This window comes from Armigeres subalbatus, chromosome 1 (assembly GCF_024139115.2).
Source record: "Armigeres subalbatus isolate Guangzhou_Male chromosome 1, GZ_Asu_2, whole genome shotgun sequence".
Lineage (NCBI taxonomy): Eukaryota > Metazoa > Arthropoda > Insecta > Diptera > Culicidae > Armigeres > Armigeres subalbatus.
Window position 1 is genome coordinate 44,141,609 of NC_085139.1, and position 19,982 is coordinate 44,161,590.

A 19,982-nucleotide genomic window follows, 5' to 3' on the forward strand; every position below is an offset into this window, starting at 1 on the left:
AGCGGCCCTTTGGATCTCTAACATATAGCGCAAACAAAATAAATAAACCACATTTAATACTTTTGCGAAGAGATATCGCATTACCCTATTTCAATGTTAATATGGGAAACCTGTATTTGAGGTCATTCGCTGTGAAAGGGCTTGAGCAGCATAAATCAAGATTCAAAGACGAAATTAAAATCAATACTGAAGCTCACATACAGAATATGAAACGAACTAAATTTAGCAAACCGGCACCGAAACGAAATAAACAAACAGAGTGTCTCACATATTAGGATACGACTAGCGGAACAAATGAACACATCGTGTTATACGACTACGACTATAACAAACACTAACCTTGATTCAACCGGCCATTTAATTGATATCGATCGCTCGTTCGTAGTCACCACCGTCGCAGTCATCGGCGCACAGCTTCTTCGTCGATGGTCTTGTTTGTGATAGCATTAAAGCAGCGATAAAAGCATAAACACGGTTCGCAACACTCTTACACAACATCAGCAACACCGCTGTATGCGTCGCGCTACTGGTGACTATTTGGTAGATTTGCAAACATAAACAACACCATAGATATAGTCCAACCCAACGCTAGGTGTACAATTCACTTATTATTCTGTGATTTTTCGTTGCGGCAACTCTGTAAATTTTATGCTAATTCGCACCCAGTTGTTCACTCACTCACAGCGATGTTTCAAGAAATTTTCCTACACTTTGCCTTCGAATCGGATGATGATACACATTAAGAGTGCTTTGTAACCTCGCCAATTGTGACAATTTTTATACACACTAGTTTAGCCTTTAGTAGCACTGCAATTTTCGACTCTCTTTGCCCACCGCTCCTAGGCGGGCTGGCCAATTTAGCCAAACAACAGATCAATAAACGAAGTGATTCACAACAATAATGGATGGCACATTCCCCTTGGTTAGTACTAGATCCATATCTTTCTGCGACAAACACCGCTGCCGCATTAGAAATTCTCTTCACGCGCACATCACTTCTTCGACCATCGATGGGTCAATTCCGTCACTTAGGAGGTTGCCTGTCGAAACTTTTGCATTACTTCGCTTAGTTTTTGCGTTCCACCTTATGCGACCACCTGAAAATTGCTTAAAAATAAAAATGTTCCGTCACTCTCTTTCTCATCTGTTTTCTTTCCGCACAAAATAAGCTACCCCTTAATTCAATCCACGGTTCAGCACTACATAACTCAGAGAATTCGCACTTCTCACGATTGACCATCCACACGGCGACGGATACAGTTCAAACGTCCGCACTGTCCGTCCAAGTAAGTTCGCAGTCGTACTCATACTAGCTAGCCCGTCGGTGCTCTAAGAACCATTAACCCTGTATGAGGACGGTCTAGCGGGCTGTCGGCCAAACGTCGCGCATCGTCGCTGGTCGTGGACAAACACTATGAAAGCGATGCGTAGCGAGCGGAATCCCCATGCACACGCGGCCGGCCATAAACGAGCGGAAAACTCGCAGTAAAATCGAATGGGTATATCAGCATGTGGAGTGCGAAGTGGATATAAATGTAACGCCTCACGCCTCAGCTGCCAGATATATCCGAAGGTATGTACGTAATTCCGCCAGTAGCAGGCAGAAGAGAGGAGACATAACGACGACGTCCACTTGAACGACGATGGCTTCCAACACTACACCACGCTGACGATATAAGATCGAGAGCGAGAGAACGCGGACATCGTACGCTTCAAGCTTGCAATATAAGCACGCGAAGTGAAACGCCGCATGCGGCGCGGGCGGCATGGCGGGCCTGGCCGGAGAGGGTGTTGAGAGCCGCCCGTTCGTGTGGTCATGGTAGAGCCGTGCAGATTGGCTTGACCTGCCGCTATCCCATGCCGTTCGAACTTGAATGATTCATGAATGCTTCCTCATAAGAGTATGGAAGTGTATACAGTTGAATGCACTTTCTGCAGATTTGGTGTCTGATAGGGTGAAGCGATGTATTTCCATTGGGTGATCCATTTTCGACACAGTTTGGAAATCACTAAAATCAAAGAATATCAATGAAACTGGAAGAGGGTGAGCTCGATGGGGCCCCTCTTGAGGACTGCTGGAATACAGTCAAAGCAGCCATTAACGACGCAGCGGAGAACAACGTCGGGTATATGGGTCGAAGTCGACGGAACGATTGGTTCGACGAAGAGTGCAGACAGATTCTGGAGGAGAAGGACGCAGCGCGGGCGGTCGCGCTGCAGCAAGGTACCCGGCAGAACGTGGAACGTTATAGACGGAAGCGGAGACAGCAGACCCGCCTTTTTCAGGAGAAGAAACGCCGCCTGGAAGAAGCGGAGTGCGAGGAGATGGAACAGCTGTGCCGTTCTCAAGATACACGCAGGTTCTATCAGAAGCTCAACGCATCCCGCAAAGGCTTCGTGCCGCGAGCCGAAATGTGCCGTGATAAGGATGGGAGCATCTTGACGGACGAACGTGTGGTGATCGAAAGGTGGAAGCAGCACTACGAGGAACATCTGAATGGCGCTGAGAGTACAGGCAGTGAAAGTCAAGGCAGCGGAGGAGATGACAACGTCAGTTCAGCGGACGATGGAAGCCAACCAGCCCCACCTTGAGGGAAGTTAAGGATGCCATTCAACAGCTAAAGACTAATAAAGGAGCTGGTAAGGATGATATCGGAGCTGAGCTCATCAAGATGGGCCCGGAAAAGCTGGCCACTTGCCTGCACAAACTGATAGTCAGAATCTGGGAAACCGAACAGCTACCGGAGGAGTGGAAGGAAGGGTTATATGCCCCATCTACAAGAAAGGCGACAAACTGGAGTGTGAGAACTTTCGAGCGATCACCATCCTTAATGCCGCCTACAAAGTGATATCCCAGATCATCTTCCGTCGTCTGTCACCATTAGTGAACGAGCTCGTGGGAAGTTATCAAGCCGGCTTCGTTGACGGCCGCTCGACAACGGACCAGATCTTTACTGTACGGCAAATCCTTCAAAAATGCCGTGAATACCAGGTCCCAACGCACCATCTGTTCGTTGATTTCAAGGCGGCATACGACAGTATAGACCGCGTAGAGCTATGGAAAATTATGGACGAGAACAGCTTCCCTGCGAAGCTTACCAGACTGATCAAAGCAACGGTGGATGGTGTGCAAAACTGTGTGAAGATTTCGGGCGAACACTCCAGTTCGTTCGAATCGCGCCGGGGACTAAGACAAGGTGATGGACTTTCGTGCCTGTTGTTCAACATTGCGCTAGAAGGTGTCATGCGGAGAGCCGGGTGTAACAGCCGGGGTACGATTTTCAACAGATCCAGTCAATTTATTTGCTTCGCGGATGACATGGACATTGTCGGCCGAACATTTGCAAAGGTGGCAGAACTGTACACCCGCCTGAAACGTGAAGCAACAAAAGTTGGACTGGTGGTGAATGCGTCAAAGACAAAGTACATGCTTGTGGGCGGAACCGAGCGCGACAGGGCCCGCCTGGGAAGCAGTGTTACGATAGACGGGGATACCTTCGAGGTGGTCTAGGAATTCGTCTACCTCGGATCCTTGCTAACGGCTGACAACAACGTTAGTCGTGAAATACGAAGGCGCATCATCAGTGGAAGTCGGGCCTACTACGGGCTCCAGAAGAAACTGCGGTCGAAAAAGATTCGCCACCGCACCAAATGTGTCATGTACAATACGCTTATAAGACCGGTTGTCCTCTACGGACATGAAGCATGGACAATGCTCGAGGAGGACTTGCAAGCACTCGGAGTATTCGAGAGACGGGTGCTTAGGACCATCTTTGGCGGTGTGCAAGAAGACGGTGTGTGGCGGCGAAGAATGAACCATGAGCTCGCCCAACTCTACGGCGAACCCAGTATCCAGAAGGTAGCTAAAGCCGGAAGGGTACGATGGGCAGGACATGTTGCAAGAATGCCGGACAGCAACCCTGCAAAGATGGTGTTCGCTTCCGATCCGGCAGGTACGAGACGGCGTGGAGCGCAGCGAGCGAGATGGGCAGACCAGGTGCAGAACGACTTGGCGAGCGTGGGGCGTATCCGAGGATGGAGAGATGCGGCCTCGAACCGTGTATTGTGGCGTCAAATTGTTGATTCAGTGTTATCTGTTTAGATGTTAACTAAATAAATGAAATGAATGAAATGAATCAATGAAACTGCAACAGGAGCTTTTTTGCGATATTACGTTTGAAACTGTACCTAAACTACAAAGAACATTTCGACACTGTTGTTTCATGAGGGCGAATTCCTGTAAATTCCTCAACAACTAGGACCGCTCCCAGCTAACAACCACTTGGAACTGGTGGCGTTCCGCGCCTTTTATCGAAAGGAAGTGAAAAATACATCCAGAAGTCTCTAATCTTCGTGAAATCAGCAGAAGAAGTCAATGTCAATACCAGGGGGTCCACTATTAGTCATTTTACCCTATTACTCAGTGGAAGTTGATAGCCGATGAAAAACACTGAGAAGTTTTCAAGTAGAAAACGGAATACATTGATACAAAAAAAGGTTTATCAAAGTGAAAGTAAATTTAAGAATTGAAAAATGTTATAATTGTGTAAAGTTCCCCAAAGAGGCCCAAAGACCCTTAGTATTGTATATCAATCGTCTCAGCTCGGTAAATCGAGATAATGTCTGTATGTGCGTATGTGTGCCATCATACATCCTGACCGATTTGCTCGCAAAATGCATTTCGATAATAAATCCTGTCATATTGTTGATAATTATCTGCTTAGAACTAGTTGCGCTGGACATTTATCCTCAGCAATGAGTATAAATGATCGCAAATTATTTAGAGCTATCCTACTATCAATGATGTTTTCTACTTTACCCTTTACCATGCTTTTTGCTTTCTTATTTTTTTTAACACACGAGAAAGGCACCAATACCGCCAGATGGATTAATTAGGATTTTTTGTTTGTAGAACAGGAACATTTGAACGGATTACACTGTATCCGACTCTATCTCCGTATAAATATTAAATTAAATTGATCACATTTCACAGTCTTCTGCAACTCCTATCCTTACCTCCCCGTGGTTCAGCCGGGGTACACGCAACCTTAGGGAAGATCGCGTAACTTATCTAGGTGGAAGCTATGGTCCTATGCTGACAGATAGAGGAAGTTGTCTTGCTCCTCTCCGGAGCTGCAAATCTGATCGAGTTTCTGTTATCCATGTTGAGAGCGGCTCATAGCAGGGTCTGTTCCCCATGTTGAGGGCAGCTTGACATTGTCCAAGCGTTAGCGAGGGATTCTAAGCACAACTGTACACACATACTGCATCGAGAAGGTAGCCTCTTCAACGTGATGTAGGTAACACAACCCTGAGATGGTAGCCTTCCGAAGTTTCTACAGTTACCAAGAAAAGCAAAGGTAGTGCAAACAAGTGGATTCAACGGCAACCGGAGATATGAAGAGTTTGAATCTCTGTGAAGACATGTATTTCGTGAAGACATTTTGAAGACTTTTCGAAGTATTTGAAGACTTATCTACTTATTTGAAGACATTTGAAGACGATCAATAAGTCAGCAAATAGAAAATATAATTTTATCACTTACTTATAAATAATGTGACTTCTATATATAAATTATTTAAATATAACGCACTTAACTTTGAGTTGTGCGCAGGTTAAAAATCCCGATGGCGACGACGTTTTTTAAGTATCTTAAAAAAAGTTGTGAGGAAGAAGTGAGGAAGTAAGCAAGAGAAAGGTAGGAGATAAAAGTAAGGAAGTGGGAGGCGTCGTCCGGTGTTTGAGAACAGACACAGAAATGTCACATGTCAGCGTAGAGCCGACCCTGAGGCTTGTAGGAGGGGGTCTCACCAGTGCTGTGAGTAGCACGGCCCTGAGCCCCAGTAAGTTACAAGTTTCAGGAATTTCTCCGAAAAATCCTCCAGGAATTCCTTTGGAATTTCCTCTAGGAGCTCCTCCGTAAGATCACCCAAAATTTCCTGGGAAAGTACATCCAAAAATTCTTTCGGAAGATTCTCCAGAACTCCTCCGGTAGTTCCTTCACGAATTCCTCCAGCAGTTTTTCCAGGAATTCCTCCGAAAGTTCCTCCAGAAATTCCTCCGAAAGTTTCTCCAGGAATTCCTGTGGAAGCTCCTCTAGGGATTCCTCCGGAAGTTCCTCGGAAGATTCTCCAAAAATGTTGCCGAAAGATTATCCAAAATAGCCTCAAGTATACAATGGAATTTTTCTGGTATTTCCTATAGTATTTCTTTCGGAAATTTTTGCATCAATACCATAAGAAGCTCCTGCAAGAATTCATCCAGAACTACCTCCAAAAATTCCCCCCGGAAGTTTCTTCAAAAATTACACCATCTCGTGAAAATTTTAAAGAATATTGTCTTGAATTCAAACAATTCGAATGTTAAAACCCAGATTAAACCTTGAGCCTTTCTCATGTGTTATAAAAAAAAGTATTTTGGCCATTACTTTTGAGCCCATAGTTCGATATGGCAAATTTTCATTAGGAAACAATGGGAAAGAATTCCGTGACGAATGCAATCTGTTGCGAAAAAATTGGTTAAGGATAAATGCCAAAAAAAATGAGTGTTAAATTTTTACGCACCCGTTTTTGGCATGAAAAAAAATATTTTGGCCATAACTTCTGATCCCATAGTCCGATCTGACCAATTTCCAATAGGAAACGATAGGACAAGATTCTGCGTCGAATACAACTTGTTGCGAGCAAATCGACTAGGGATAAGTGCCTAAAAATTAGTTAGTTTTTTTGGCGGGTTTTGGGCACAGACATACACACACAGACATCACCTCAATTTGTCGAGCTGAGTCGATCGGTATATAACACTATGGGTCTCTGGGCTTTCTATAAAAAGTTCATTTTTTGAGCGAACATATAGCCTATACGGCGTCCGCAACGTTAGGCATAAGTACGTTAGGCATTAGCAGGGAGTTGATCCCCTTTCCTGATTTCCGATGTATCGCAGCCAAAAATAAATAAACATACGCGATTCCCATACAGTCTCTCTAAGAAATATAGTACTTTACTGATATATGACAGTCCTTAAATTATTGTTGTTATTGATATGCAATCGATTTTTTGGAGTGCTGTCAAAAATCGACTTTTAAAATATTAAGGGGAAATTGATCCCTCTCCAAGAACTTGCTTTGATAAAACTATAAAGGTGCTCTCAGATTTTTTTTTATATATTTTTCCTTCAAAATACGTGGAATTATCAAATTCCTGTGCGTATACATGAACGATTTTTTGTTATTGAGTTCGTCAGAACATGCAATTTTAAAATTTAGCGACACATGATTCCCTTTATATGATAATTACGAAATAAATAATTTTTCCTGTGGACGGAGACGATCCGGGCTGAAAGACAATAAAAAAATCCAGTCTACCTTTCATTAAATCTGTCAAATCTATAAAAAAAAACTAGAAGCCTGAGAACAGATTTATATTTTTTTGAATTTTTTCGCCAAATTTTTGTATGGGTGACAAATCAAGTGTCCCCATATTGAGTCAATAACTTCAAATCCAAATATCCTAAATCTTTGATGGAATGTTGACATTTTTATCAGTACATTTGGTCATTGTTATGAAGAGTTGTGTTTTTGCGTGGCCAATAAAAAAAATCTTTAGAAAGGTCAAAACATACAAACCGCCCTGCAGAATAAATAAGGTTGTCATTATCAATCCAAAAAATAACTCACCACATAAAGGTCATTTTTCTAGAGGATATATACCAAAAAATACGCTAGAACAAAACTACTTTAGTTCTCGATAAAACAGGGAGTGATCAAGTCTCCCCGGGAATCCCCACCTTCCCCTACCATGCTCGTTAAAGCACAATTGACAAAGCTTCCAGTACGACAGTCCGCAAACGCATGATTTTTCAAATCTTGGCAGTAGCAGTACTAAAAAAAGGTGTCAGACCATTAGACCGAATTAACCATTTGGTCGAATCCCGTTTGGCCGAACGGGTTCTTCTTCAATGGCTGTACGTTCCAACTGAAACTTGGCCTGCTTTTGAAGTGTGCTGTTACTATTTGCTCAGTTATTAATTGAAAGCTTTTCTATGCCTTAAGTATAAGTTTATCACGGTAAATTATTTAAGGAATTTCCTAAGGTTCTCTAAAAGTTTTTTTTTTCTTTCTTGAACAGAATTTCAGCCCAAGGCTTATTCATTTCTGAATAAAAAAAATCCAAAAGAGTTCATGAAATTCCAGAGGAATTCCTTATGGAAATTCTTAAGGAATCCCTGCGGAAAGATTGCAAAAAATATTGGATGATTTTTTGAAATATCATCAAGAAATTTATGGAAAAGTTTCCCAAGGAGTTCTTGAAAGAAATTTTCAAAAAATTCATGAGGGTATGCGAAGGTGTATGATGATGGATCGACTGCAATCTTGATGTTTTGGGGGTTTTTATTGACATGCAGCCTTATTTCCAGGGTCAAAACAGGAGTTTATTTTACTACAGGCGATCGGGATTACAGTCCATCCATTATCACCCTTCTTCAGATATTATCAAGACTTTCAAGAATTGTAATACCATTCCAAGAATTTCTAGAGGCTTTTCCAATAAATTACTAAATAATTTCAATATGATAGAGCACAATTGAAATTTAAAAAAATTGACGTTGTCATTGCCTGGTAACGTTTAATCTACACCCAACCGGCGGTTGTTAGATTTTTCAACAGTTCTGTATAAGAATCTACCAAAACCTGTATAAAACTGGGCATATGCGAAATTGCTAGATTCTTATACAAATATTGTATAAGAATCTAACAATTTTGTAAGCTTTTCTTACATTTTTTGTATATGAAGCTTACAATTTCGCATATGCCCAGTTCTTATACAGGTTTTGGAAGATTCTTATACAGAATTGTTAGAAAATCTAACAACCGCCGGTTGGGTGTGGTTTAATCGCATAACTGACTAACCCCTCCAACTGAAGTTCTTACTGCTGATGCAAAATTATCAATGAATTATTTAAGCCAAAATTACTGAGGCCCAACCATTACCAGCACTTTTGCTCCGCCAGTGTCAATAAGTTTCGAACTAATTTTCCTCTCCTAATCTTAAATTGACTGTGTGGACGTGGTTGGCATCGTTATTGGTCTAGAATTAACTAAAGCCTGTCCACGTTAAATTTCGGACAGTTAGATAATGTTCAATTCAGTTGTGGCCATTTCATCAATTTGGACGAGAGCTAAAACATGCTGAAAGCAGCGGTTAAACGAAGAGATTGAGCTGTCATGTAAATAGTTCGCCTCAGTGGTTGGTAAAAATGTTTAAAAATCGCGAAATTTAACGTGGACAGGCTTTAAGCTCCAAACCATATACAGTTAGAATAGTGCTCTTATCCCAAGAAGGCAAGGTAATTGATAAGCTGTGTATTTGTTGTTTCTTGGCCAATCTCGATTGGCAACTACGAAGTGTACAGGCAATCAAGTTAAACTAAGCTATTTTACATTTTCTCATATCGATGTTCCCATATTACAATCACAATGGTACAATGTTTGATATGTTTATCAATATTAGATTTATTTTTGTGAAAAAGCAGAATGTCAACTTTTTCCAATGGCGACTTGAAAAAACATAGCATTTTGGAAATAACCCCGAAACGAAATGGCAAATCGACCCAATTCTTCGTAATTCGTCAAGCTAAGTCGATTAGTATGTAACACTATGAAAAAATCATAAGGGTTGTGTACATAACACGACAGCCCGACGTAAACCACTTAAAATAATTCGATGTTCACAGAAATGCAGTGCCATTATGCATGAACATTACAAGATACCTTTTTTGATTTCTTATGTCACTGGTTTCGAACAAAATTTAAAACAAGAAATTTGTTGGATACGACAATTTACGAAATTTGCACTTAAAAAAGTTACTTATATATTTTCGTAATTTAGTAAATAACAACAAAAATTAATTCATTTATCGAAAAATCGTCAAAATGAGCTCAACTTTTGGTATTTCTATTGCCGATTTCATTTTGCCTGATGAAATTACACTCTTGACTATATTTAACCGGTGTCAGGCCATTAGGCCGAAGGTCATTAGGCCGAATGGACATTAGGCCGAATGGTCATTAGGCCGAATGGCCATTAGGCCGAATTAGCAAAAAGAAGCAAGAAGTGAAAAATGAGAAGTTCTTTCTTCCCCTCACCCCTTCTTCCTTCTCCCTTGTTGCATCTTCCTTTTTCTTTCTTCCTTCTTCTTTCTTCCTCCTTCCTTATTTCTTCTTTCTTCTTCCTTCTTCCTTCATCCTTTTTCCTTCTTCCATCTTCTTTTTTCCTCTTCCTTCTCCCTTCTTCCTTCTTCCTGCTTTCTTCTTCTCTATTCCTTCTACCTTCTTTCTCCCTCCTTCTTTTTTATCATTTCTTCTTTTTTCCGTTTTCTTCCTTCTTCCTTCTTTCGTCTTCCTTTCTTCCTTCTTCCTTCTGCCTTCCATCTTTTTTCTTATTACTTCTGCCTTCTTCCTTTTTCCTTGTTTCTCCTTCCTTCTCCATCCTTTCATCATCCTTCTTTCTTCTTTCTTCTTCCTTCTTTCTTCCTTCTTCCTTCTGCCTTCCTTCTTCTTCCTTCTTTCTTCTTACTTCTGCCTTCTTCCTTTTTCCTTGTTTCTTCTTCCTTCTTCCTCCTTCCATCATCCTTCTTTCTTCCTTCTTCCTTCTTTCTTCTTCCTTCTTCCTTCTTCCCTCTTCCTTCTTCCATCTTCTATCTTCCTTCTTCCTTCTTCATTCTTCCCTGTTCCTTTTCATTTCTCCCTTCTCCCTTCTTTCATTTCCTTCTCCCTTCTTTCTTCTTCCTTCTTCTTTCTTCTTTCTTCCTTCTTCCGTCTTTCTTCTTTCTTCTTCCGTCTTCTTTCTTCCTTCTTTCTTCTTTTTTCGTTCTTCTTCCTTCTTTCTCCTTCCTTCTTTCTTCTTCCTTATTTCTTCTTCCTTCTTCCGTTTTCCTTCTTCCTTCTTTCTTCTTCCTTCTTCCTTTTTCCTTCTTCCTTCTTCCGTATTCCTTCTTCCTTCTTCCTTATACCTTCTTCCTTCTTCATTCTTCCTTCTTCATTCTTCCTTCTTCATTCTTCCTTCTTCCTTCTTCCTTCTTCCTTCTTCCTTCTTCTTTCTTCCTCCCGAGCAGCACAAGTCAAGTGAATCTGGTTGCAGCAACCTAATTGTGACTGAATCTAGTCATATACAAGTTACTGTGATCTATGTGTAACATGTGTGCTGCTCGGGCTTCTTCCTTCTTCCTTCTTCTCTCTTCCTTCTTTCTTCTTTCTTCTTCCTTCTTTCTTCTTCCTTCTTCCGTTTTCCTTCTTCCTTATTCCTTCTTCCTTCTTTCCTCTTCCTTCTCCCTTCTTCCTTCTTTCCTCTTCCTTCTCCTTTCTTCCTTCTTCCTGCTTCCTTCTTCCTTCTTTCTTCTTCTTTATTCCTTCTTCCTTCTTCCTTCTTCCTTCTTCCTTCTTCCTTCTTCCTTCTTCCTTCTTCCTTCTTCCTTCTTCCTTCTTCCTTCTTTCTTCTTCCGTCTTCCTTCTTCCTTCTTTCTTCTTTCTTCTTTCTTCTTCCTTCTTTATTCTTCTTTCTTTCTTCTTCCTTCTTCCCTTTTCTTTCTTCCTTCTTCCTTCTTCCTTCTTCCTTTTTCCTTCTTGCTTCTTCCTTCTTCCTGCTTCCTTCTTCCTTCTTCCTTCTTGCTTCTTCCTTCTTCCTTCTTCCTTCTTCCTTCTTCCTTCTTCCTTCTTCCTTCTTCCTTCTTCCTTCTTCCTTCTTCCTTCTTCCTTCTTCCTTCTTCCTTCTTCCTTCTTCCTTCTTCCTTCTTTCTTCTTTCTTCTTCCTTCTTTCTTCTTTCTTATATCTTCTTCCTTTTTATTCTTCCTTCTTTCTTCTTCCTTCTTCCGTTTTCCTTCTTCCTTCTTCCTTCTTACTTCTTCCTCCTTTTTCCTTCTTCCTTTCTACTTCTTTTTCATTGCGCACTACTCACTTCTCACTCCCCAGTTCTCATTCGGCCTAATGGCCATTCGGCCTAATGACCGTTCGGCCTAATGACCATTCGGCCTAATGACCATTCGGCCTAATGACCCAGCATCTATTTAACCATTACCATGAGGACGCAAAAGCTGCAGTAACCACTGGCCGACGAGCGCTTGTTATTCTGCTACTGTCGTCGCCAAGCGATATGTTTGCACATTGAAGAAAAAATGTCTCTTATCGGCGGAATCTTTACGATTGAACTGTTTGCCATTGCTGAACGAATATGTTAAAGACTTTGAAGAAAATTCGTTTCGATTCAACATTCCTTTGTATAAAATTGTGATTTCGGGCGAACACTCCAGTTCGTTTGAATCGCGCCGGGGACTAAGACAAGGTGATGGACTTTCGTGCCTGTTGTTCAACATTGCGCTAGAAAGTGTCATGCGGAGAGCCGGGGTACGATTTTCAACTGATCCAGTCAATTTATTTGTTTCGCGGATGACATGGACATTGTCGGCCGAACATTTGCAAAGGTGGCAGAACTGTACACCCGCCTGAAACGTGAAGCAACAAAAGTTGGACTGGTGGTGAATGCGTCAAAGACAAAGTACATGCTTGTGGGTGGAACCGAGCGCGACAGGGCCCGCCTGGTAAGCAGTGTTACGATAGACGGGGATACCTTCGAGGTGGTCGAGGAATTTGTCTACCTCGGATCTGTGCTAACGGCTGATAACAATGTTAGTCGTGAAATACGAAGGCGCATCATCTGTGGAAGTCGGGCCTACTACGGGCTCCAGAAGAAACTGCGGTCAAAAAAGATTCGCCACCGCACCAAATGTGTCATGTACAAGACGCTAATAAGACCGGTTGTCCTCTACGGACATGAAACATGGACAATGCTCGAGGAGGACTTGCAAGCACTCGGAGTATTCGAGAGACGGGTGCTTAGGACCATCTTTGGCGGTGTGCAAGAAGACGGTGTGTGGCGACGAAGAATGAGCCACGAGCTCTCCCAGCTCTACGGCGAACCCAGTATCCAGAAGGTAGCTAAAGCCGGAAGGGTACGATGAGCAGGATATGTTGCAAGAATGCCGGACAGCAACCCTGCAAAGATTGTGTTCGCTTCCGATCCGGCAAATACGAGACGGCATGGAGCGCAGCGAGCGAGATGGGCAGACCAGGTGCGAAACGACTTGGCGTGAGGCGTATCCGAGGATGGAGAGATGCGGCCTCGAACCGTGTACTGTGGCGTCAAATTGTTAATTCAGTGTTATCTGTTTAGATGTAGACTAAATAAATGAAAATAAAAAATGGTTTAACGTTGATAATCAAAAGTTCCAATAAAATTTGAAAATTGGTGGAGTGTTTCCGAGTCGTTTGATATATAAATCTAGAAAATCGATTGAAAGATAAAGTCGCTATTAAATTTGAAATTTTCATTTTGCACCCTGTATCCGAGCCTTTCTCTTAGACGTAGTTTACGTCAAAAGTGTTGGAAAATATTCTCGATTCCCTCGGCAAAGTGTATCCATTGTACTTGCAACGAAAGGTTCATACTCTACTCATGCAATAGCGTGCATCTAAAAGCTTTTAATTAATAAGCGAGAATATGCTAATAGAATACTAAGTTGAACGCATGCCATTGAGTAAGAGACGAAGTCGCGAACCGTCTTATAAAATTTCGATTCCAGAGGGATCTAACAGTATTTACACGCACTTAGTGTATAAGAAAGGCAAAATTTAAAAAATCGACCGTCTAAGACGAGTTAAGTAACTCCATTTAATTCCACCAATTATTTCTATATCTTTGCAGATACGTATTTCGACCACAACTGTATGGTCGTCTTCGAGTCGAGTCAAGTACGACCTCAACAGTAAGGTCGTCTTCAGTGCCTCGTACTGTTGAGGTCGAAATACGTATCAGTCAAGGTAGAATCAAGTTGTGGAATTAAAAGGGATGGTACAAACTCGTCTTATGACAAGTGAAATTTTTTTACAAACAGTATAAATGAACAGCAAACATTCATTCAATATTGAAAACGTTTGCAAGAATATAGAACTGTAAAATAATCAAATTCGCAGAGAACATCTAAAAACTATGACGATAATAATTCTGCTTTTGTTTTGTTTTCCTACAGCGCAACACCATCACTGTCGTACGGTGAACCACCAAGTTCAACAATAACGCCTCAACGCACCGCAATGTTGGGTGAAGCATATCGCAGCCGACGATGACATCACGTGCGAAACATCAAACCAGATATGTGTATGCGTTTTGTGGCTACCTTACCCCTTCCGCACATCGGATCGCTACAGAACACGCTGGCGGCGAGCAGAACAGACACACCGTTTAGCTTCAACATTGGAAATCCGTTGATAAGCATCAGCCAAGAGTCCGATAGAGCGATCTAACATTAATCTTCGAGTTGTGTAGGTTGCTGTTTAGATTCGAGAAGCGATATCTCTTGTTTTGATGTGCAGTTTCCATAAATCCGCTACCAATATCGCAATTGAGCGGAGGAGTTGGAGAGTTAGGGAGTGGACCAGAGAGGTCGAGCATGCGCTCTAGCGGTTTCATTCATTCAGTTCCAAAACGTCACGGCATACAGTAGAACAGCATACTGATGGTGGCTTTCTCCGCTTCATGCATGGATGGATGGAGATAAGAAACCAAACTTGACCTAGCGTTCGATTAAATTGTAGATTATTATGATTCTTAGGGCGAGTGGAACTTCATAAGAAAATGCACGAACGCACGAGATAGTTCGATCGACCGGTTCGATAATGAATTACATCATGCTTTCATATTCTGTTCTATAAGCCGTGTGGCCTTCCAAACAGCTATAATTATCAATGCTTCACCATACTCCGTTGTGTATCACTCTTTTCCATTGCAGGTCACTGCATTTCTACTAACAATGCCTTCCAAGGCAAACAGGCCCAACAACTAGACGGGCAGCTTTGAACGTTGTTGTTTCACTTTGCTCACATTCTTACCCCTTATGGTTATACCATTCTTGATAGATTGACGAACTTTAGAAGAATTGGATTTTAAGTTTATTATAACAACACTTTTATCCAGACTATCGGTCGATAATGTTTGACAGCCCTACACAGTCATTTTCCGAACGCGAGCTCGATTTTCTTCGTATTCACGTCTCAGCCGATTCCGAATACTGTTCCGTTGTTTTCATGCGTAGGATGTCTCCTTTCCGAATCGCAAACACTATCTTGCAGCCTGTAACTTTTTCGGATAGGATGACTGTTTAGAGCTGATTGCTTCACGCGATGCAACTGCAACAGTCATAATACACCACAACAGGGAAGCCGCACTATCAAGCCACTGATTTCGGGTGATTTATATTCGTCGCGCAATGCGCAGAAATTTATCTTCCACGCGTAGAACGTCGTTGTTTGTTGCCGTCATCGTCATCGTGGTCACGACGACGCTGGTATTAGTAGTTCACGATGTTTTTCACCACTACATCCGGATACTTTCACGATGTTTCCTTCGAACAATACAACGAAACCAATTTTCACGAACAGCGTACTTACCATCACATACCCCACGTGGTTGAGGAAATTTGCAACCGTGTTGGGGTAGAAGATTTTTCCACCCACCGCCAAAGCCACCCATCGATCGACGCCCGACGTTATGATCTCTCGTAACGGATGGCAACGCTCTGATATGGGAAGGGTCGAATGCAGTCTGCTGCACATGTAGAATATGAAAACTTGTCGTGAGAGTAGTAGAGAGAGAAGGAACAGCGCAACTTGCACTGCATGTGCAATTTGCGCCTTTGAATTACGCTAAGTTGAGTAGCGAGAGAACAGACAGAAAATATGGGCAGCTTCTTGCAGTTCGTGATACTGAGAAAATACATAGTTTTAGTTAATGGTACTGAAACAATAATTTAATCAAACTTTGGATTTTAACTTTTGAAGTTCAGTCGAGCTTAGAACTTTGAAAGCATATTTATTCATGCGAACCTTCCTATGGGCTGTGAAACACAACGCCTCATATTTGTCGTGGTTAAAATGGATGTAACAAAACTATTTCTAAAATATGTAGAATGTAGATAATGTAAAAAAAAGGTGTCTAAATAATAAAGGAAAAATCGAGATATTTCACATTTGGATGAAACATCTAACGTTTTGATGAGGCAAAATGTCCTAGTGATATACCTAAGATGTACCACGCGCCTCCATATACCAGAATGAGATGAGCCGTCGTGTGGTACATTGTTCCTTAAGAACGTCCAGCAAAATATAAATATTACCAAAAACATGAGGGTACGTCTATAAATAACGTAGCACATGTTTGCCCATTTTCAAGCCCCTCTCCCCCATCGCAGCGTTTCGTTACAATCTCTATTAATGACGTAGCAGCATTTAATTCCGCCACCCCGACATCTCTCATATTTTTGATAATATATTGATATTTCCTACAGTTTTGAGATGAGATCAGCTAGCTATGTTTTGTTTTAACTATTGCGTGAGGTTTGAATTCTCATGAATATCGTGTGGGCTGAGAAATGGTGAGTTGACATCCGGGAAGGGGCGCCTAACATAGCTCTGATCCTCACAAGTTCCAATACTCACGATTCCACGGGTCTTCCGATGAAAATTGACCGCCAGCTAAGGGTTGCGTACTTAGCTGGTAGTGCAACCTGGGCACTGTTGTCCTTCTGACATCAGCTAGAGTGAGAAGGTGCGTCCTGTGGGGTCTGCCTAGGATGTGGTGGGGTTCGACAGTGGGCTCTGTTGAACTTCTATGAAAAGCTGCATGTGTCCCCAAGCAGGCCCTATCAAAGCGACCGTGTGCCGCTCAAAGCGCACTAGCCTAGTCCTGGTGTTGGGTGGGACTTTAAACAAATTTGATCCGACTGATCGAGCGTCTATCCACCAAGGAGGTGCGGCTCCAACAGCGTCTGTTCTGACATCCAGCGGCTGAGTATGAAATGCTATTCCCCGGAAGCTATACCTAAGATGGCATCCCCATCCCGGTGAATAAGGAACCTTGGGTCAACAACCTACTGTTCCCGAAACATCAATTTGTACGAGAATCCAATAATGAAAGAATACGGGCTGATTTTACGGCGACGACTCTTAGCGCGAAACAACGGACACGAATAGGAACATGGAACGTTTTAACCCTAGCCGAGCAGGGTAAATTGGCACAACTTGCCAATGAGGCATGCCGCATGAAGCTTGAGATCTTGGGACTGAGTGAAGCCCGTTGGGACAAGTTCTGCTATACTCTGGCTTACGAAGTGAACACGCTCCCCGGCATCGCGGAGTTGTCTTCCTACTAAGCGCTCAGGCACACTCTGCGCTTATGAAGTGGGAACCTATAAGTGAAAGGATAATCGTTGCCAGATTTAGAACACAGGTCCGAAACCTTACTATAATCCAATGTTATGCGCCAACCGATGCTGCCGATCTGCAAGACAAAGAGAACTTCTACAGTCAACTCAATGCCGTCGTAGATAGAATTCCGAAGGGTGATATCAAGATCTGTTTGGGCGATTTTAATACGAAGATCGGATCCGACAACTCGAACCTTGAGTGCATTATGGGACTGCATGGTCTTGGAGAAATCAGCGAAAACGGAGAGCTGTTCGTAGAATTTTGTGGTAATAACGACATGGTGATCGGGGGATCGCTCTTCCCTCATCGACCGGTCCACAAGGTCACGTGGGTCTCCCGTGAGGGCTGTACAGAAAATCAAATCGACCACATCTGCATCAGCCAAAAATGGAAACGTAGCCTTCTTGATTTACTGAATAAACGTAGTGCCGATATCGCGTCTGATCATCACCTCCTCATCGGCGAAATACGCCTGCGCATTGCGCGGATTCGTCGGCAGGAGGAAAGAGTTGGACGACGATTCAACACACACCGACTGGAAGATGCCACGGTAAAACGGTCCTTCGTTGAAGAACGAAAACAATGGATCACCTATAAGACCTGGAGGAAGATAGAGGAGCGAAGAGAAGGCAAAGCCGGGATAGAGCGATCGAAAACCAGACGAGCCAAAGTCTTAGCTCGTCAACGATACGCGGCTCTTGAGAAGGAAGTAAAACGCTCATGTCGACGGGACAAGCGAGCGTGGGCAGACTCTCTGGCCGACGAAGGAGAGATAGCCGCCGCAACCGGGGACTTTCGCCTCCTCTACGATATCTCACGACGCTTAAGCGGGGCGAAGATGAATGCAACGATGCCTGTGAAAGACGCGAATGATCAGTTATTGACCGACCCAACTGACCAGCTGAAACGCTGAAACACTTCAAACAACTTTTTCAAGTGCCAGCCAGGCCATCCCCACCTCGGCATGATCTGCCTAGGATCCGACGTATAACACGCGTCAATACCGAAGCTCCATCACTGCTAGAGATTCGAACAGCCATCCAAAGCATGAAATCGAATAAAGCCCCAGGGGTCGACCGCATATCAGCCGAGATGCTCAAAACTGACACCATGACATTCGCTCAACTACTGCATCGTTTATTTTGTAATATCTGGGACACCGCAACTTTCCCGGTCGATTGGATGCAAGGTATCTTAGTGAAGGTGCCCAAAAAGGGTGACCTGCCTGTATGCGATAACTGGCGAGGCATTATGTTGCTGTGTACCGTTCTCAAAGTTCTGTGCAAAATTATCCTAGCCCGGATTCAGGAGAAGATCGATGCGATTCTCCGGCGGCAGCAAGCCGGATTCCGTGCCGGAAGATACTGTGTGGACCATATTGTCACGCTCCGCATCATTCTGGAGCAGGTCAACGAATTCCAAGAGTCCCTTTACTTGGTATTCATTGACTACGAAAAAGCTTTCGACCGTCTCAATCACGAGAATATGTGGGGCGCCCTGAGACGCAAGGGGGTTCCTGAGAAAATCATCGGCCTCATCGAAGCACAGTACAAGGCCTTTTCGTGTAGAGTGCTGCACAATGGGGTCCTATCTGACCCTATCCGGGTCGTAGCTGGTGTGAGGCAAGGATGTATTCTATCACCGTTACTGTTCCTCATCGTAATCGATGAGATTCTGGTAGATGCGATTGACTGTGAACCAAACCGCGGGCTGTTATGGCAGCCTATAACCATGGAGCACCTAAACGACTTCGAATTGGCTGATGATGTTGCACTCCTCGCGCAACGGCGCTCTGATATGCAGAGTAAGCTCAACGACCTTGCCGAGCGCTCCTCCTCGGCAGGATTAGTCATCAACGTCAACAAAACCAAATCGTTGGATGTAAATACGGTGACTCCTTCCAGTTTCACAGTAGCCGGGCAACCAGTAGAGAATGTTGAAAGCTTCCAATATCTTGGTAGCCAAATGGCGTCAGACGGCGTTACCAAGATCGACATAGGCGCACGGATCAAGAAAGCAAGGACTGCCTTTGCGAGTTTAAGAAATATCTGGAAAAATAGGCAGATAAGTGAACGCACCAAAATACGAATTTTCAACTGGTGGCCTCACAACTGGATCTCAAACAAACAAGTTGTGACCCATTGTCAGCACGAAGGATTTCTGGTAAGCCATACCGAGAAGAAATGGTCGATCATTTCAACTACCTCAAGAAATCTTTAATAGTAATCAATAGAGACCGGTAGATTTTCTCCATTTATTAATCGACCGAGCAAATTAATCACAATTTGTTCCCAAACCCGTGTTGGAAGATCCTTCCTCATCATAGATTCTGGTGCATTAGGTGCAGATACCAAGGTACACCCTCGGCAAGCTGTTCAACTTCAAGGTCCATTTTAGGCCACCAAACATTTCTGCAAAGATGTGTTGCCATAATTCGTATTGCCGGATGACCTTCATGAGCTAGCTGGAGCATACGCTCCCGTAGATTATTGGGCACTACAATTCTATTCTAAGATATGATTTTGTACGGCAGTGGTAAATCGACAAGCATATCTGATCTCAATGCCTGGCTTATTTCTATGATCTCAGGATCATCGCGAATTATGTTTTCTATCTCCTCCCATTTTACAGCAATCATCATTGCTGTGGCGGTTAATTACTTCGTTGACA

The 19,982-nt window shown here is 43.0% G+C and overlaps 1 protein-coding gene across 6 annotated transcripts in view; it reads right to left on the reverse strand.

Moving 5' to 3' along the window:
* The window catches only part of LOC134224939 (alpha-1,6-mannosyl-glycoprotein 2-beta-N-acetylglucosaminyltransferase), a 306,618-nt gene extending 291,380 nt beyond the window's left edge, over positions 1-15,238 (reverse strand). The window contains exons 1-2 of one of the 6 annotated variants that reach the window (XM_062704620.1): positions 14,955-15,238; positions 340-1,107 (exon numbers count right to left, since the gene is read on the reverse strand). The gene's annotated coding sequence lies outside the window, so the exon portion shown is untranslated. Of the gene's footprint in view, positions 1-339; positions 1,331-14,939 lie in introns of those variants that run through there. The other 5 variants (XM_062704630.1, XM_062704601.1, XM_062704591.1 and 2 more) reach the window with 5 other exon arrangements.
* Between the last annotated feature and the right edge of the window lie 4,744 nt (positions 15,239-19,982).